Source organism: Podarcis cretensis (genome assembly GCF_951804945.1).
Source record: "Podarcis cretensis genome assembly, chromosome: 16".
NCBI lineage: Eukaryota > Metazoa > Chordata > Lepidosauria > Squamata > Lacertidae > Podarcis > Podarcis cretensis.
The window spans coordinates 30552807-30556333 of record NC_137186.1 but is presented as its reverse complement, the minus strand read 5'-3'; positions in this window follow the sequence as shown (position 1 = coordinate 30556333).

The following is a 3527-nucleotide window of genomic DNA, read 5'->3' as shown; positions in this document are numbered from 1 at the left end:
GGGGGAGGGGGGAGGAGGAGAAGGTGCCCGGGGGGGGAGGGGAGGGGGAGGCGTCGTTTGGGGGGGGGAGGGAGTCGGGCCCCCCCCGCGCCACTTGAGGGGGTTATAATGGGGCAGGCACCTCCTGCCAATAGATAACGCAGGGGCATGATTTTGGAATTTCCAAGTTTGGGGAATTTCAACTGTATGTATGTATGTATGTATTATTATTATTATTATTATTATTATTATTATTATTATTTTATTCTTGATTTTCAATTTTATACGTTTCCATAATTTTACAGTCGTGTTTTTCAAAAAAAATTATTAAAGCTTTTTGCAGAACGATTTACATACTACATAAAAAACATACTGCATAAAAAACCGACACCGACCAATACCATACCCTGGTAACAACGAAACACTAAATAACAACATACCATTTGACATCACAAATTTTACAGTCCTTTTAACCTTTCAGAACTCCTTCCTGCAGCTCCTTAATTATTATTTTTTATATATTTTCCTGCATATTCCAAATTAACTTAATTTGCTCAGGGATTCATCTGTTTTACACGTATGCTCTTATAAAACTGCAGGTTATTGCAAGAATCCTGCCGATATTCTTATCTGTTTACAGTTTGTAAATATTCAGTAAACGGTTTTCATTCTTTTATTCATAAAAAAAGTTATATTGGTTTCTTTTCCCCCGGTAAGTTTCGCCATTTCTGCATATTCCATAAGTTTTGGTATCTGTTCTTCTTTTGCTGGGACTTCTTTCATTTTTGAGCAAGTAACATTCTTGCCGCTGTAGTAGCATACATGAATAGATTTCTATACAGTTTGGGTAGTTCTGTCCCTATAATTCCCAAAACTTTTTGTATGTTTCAAAGCATGGCTGCGATATTTATTTATTTCCCCCCCCCCCTCAGGTTTCGCCATTTTCGTAAACCGCTTTTGAGGAATTCCTTTTTTTAACAATCAAGCAGTGTAGACATTTTATTGAGCAAATAAATACAGTTGTACTTTGGAAGTCAAACGTTCCGAAAGTCCGTTCGACTTCCAAAATGAGTTCGACTTCCAAAGTGTGGCTTCTGATTGGCTGCAGGAAGCTCCTGCAGCCAATCAGAAGCCCCATCGGACGTTTGGCTTCCAAAAGAACGTTCGAAAACTGGAACTCTCACTTCCGGTTTTCGATTGTCCGGGAACAGAAACGTACGAGTTCCAGGGTGTTCGAGAACCGAGGTACGACGGTATAGGGGCCAACCCCAATAAAATATGTGAGGGGGCCAGGCACCCCCAAAGTTGGCAGTGTTGCCATTCACATGGTGTGTGTGTGCCGTGTCTTTTGATAAATTATGCATGGCTCAGATTACTCCCCCCCCAATATTTTATTCAAGTTGACACCCCTGCAGTACACACACTTGATGAAGATGCTCTTATGTACTCCAGAGCGCATATGTACACACATCTGAAGTGGTGAAGATGTGTCTGGGTACAACGTATTATGCACATATTTATATACAGACACATCTACAGTTGTGAAGATACATCTGGGTACACACACAAAAATACAGTAAGCCCACAACTTATGTGGGAGTTACATTCTGGGATCGCACCTAAAGCCAAAATCATGTACAGTCAAAACATAGTGGAGCCGATGGCAAGTGTTAAAGTCTTTTTTTTCCTGGATGCCTACCACCTGCTCCTGCACGAGTGGCGAAACCCGGAAGTAACCCTTTCTGGTACTTCCGGGTCGTCACGAGACGTAACCTGAAAGAACGTAACATGAAGCGGACGTAACATGAGGAATGATTGTACATATAAAAGATATGCACACACAGAGAGAGAGAGGTGAAGTTAGCAACCAATATAGAGAGCCAGTGTGGTGTAGTGGTTAAGAGCTGTAGACTCATAATCTGGTGAACCAGGTTTGCGTCCCCGCTCCTCCACATGCAGCTGCTGGGTGACCTTGGGCCAGTCACACTTCTCTGAAGTCTCTGAGCCCCACTCACCTAACAGAGTGTTTGTTGTGGGGGAGGAAGGGAAAGGAGAATGCCAGCCACTTTGAGACTCCTTAGGTTACTGATAAAGCAGAATATCAAATCGAAACTCTTCTTCTTCTCTTCATATGCAAATACCCATACAGTGGCAAATATACTTCTGGGTACATACCAACACACACACATATAAGTTGCGGAACATGCTTCTGGTTCCCCATCAATATACAACGCCAGCAAACACCAACCTTTGTGACTTCTTGAGGTTCCCAAAGCTCTTCTGAGGAAGAGTGGGGAGCTGAGGCTGCAATCTCAGAAGGTTCCTAGCTCAGTGGCAGACCATTCACTTTCCACGCAAACAGTCGACCCCTAGCATCACGTGGTAAGAGTTGGGGAAATGGCAACTGCCCGAGACCTTGGAGAGCTGCTGCCAGCCAGTGTGGACAATACTGAACCAGACAGACCAGTGGCCTGACTCAAGACAGGACAGCATCCTAATGTTCTTATGATGTGTACCTTAGCTCTCTCAGCAGCCCTTGGAATGGAAGCTGGTGAAAGCGATTCTGGGTCCTTCACACGAACATCACACCCACCCACCCCTTTGTGACACGGTAGAGTGATCAATATCTAAGTGACGGCGCCCATAGTCATGTCACCAAGGGAAGTCCAAAAGTGCAGGCAGCTGTGATTATTCAATAGAATCAGGGCTGGGGAGCCCTTTGCTTTCCAGATACAGTGGTGCCCCGCAAGACGAATGCCTCGCAAGACAAAAAACCCACTAGACGAAAGGGTTTTCCGTTTTTCGAGGCGCTTCGCAAGACGAATTTCCCTATGGGCTTGCTTCACAAGACGAAAACGTCTTGCGAGTCTTACGAGTTTTTTCCCTCCCCCCCTTTTCTAAGCCGCTAATAGCGCTAATCCGCTAAGCCGTCAATGGGCTTGCTTCGCAAGACGAAAAAACCGCTAGACGAAGGGACTCGCGGAACGGATTATTTTTGTCTTGCGAGGCACCACTGTATTGATGGAATTCAGATCCCATTAGGGCCAGTCATCATGGCCAGTGGTGAGGGATGATGGGAAACATAGTCCAGGATACCTGGAGGGCCACAGGCTCCCTCTGTTGGCAGTAGAAAGAAGCACAGGTGTACCTCAGATATAGCAGTACAGTAGTACCTCGGGTTACGAACTTAATTCGTTCCAGAGGTCTGTTCTTAACCGGAAACCGTTCTTAACCTGAGGTGTGCTTTCGCTAATGGGGCCTCCTGCTGCCGCCACATTTTCTGTTCTCATCCTGGGGCAAAGTTCTCAACCCGAGGTACTACTTCCGGGTTAGTGGAGTTTGTAACCCAAAGCGTTTGTAACCCGAGGTACCACTGTATGTAGCTTAATAATGAACCACTTCATTAGGTTTGACTAATAGGGAGCTGGCAAATTGGGCTTGGACTCCTGACCAGCCATGATGTTCACTAGGTGACCTTTACTTGCTAAAAAAAAGAAAGAAAATGACCCCTGGACAGCTAAGTCCAGTTGAAGGCAACTATGGGGTTG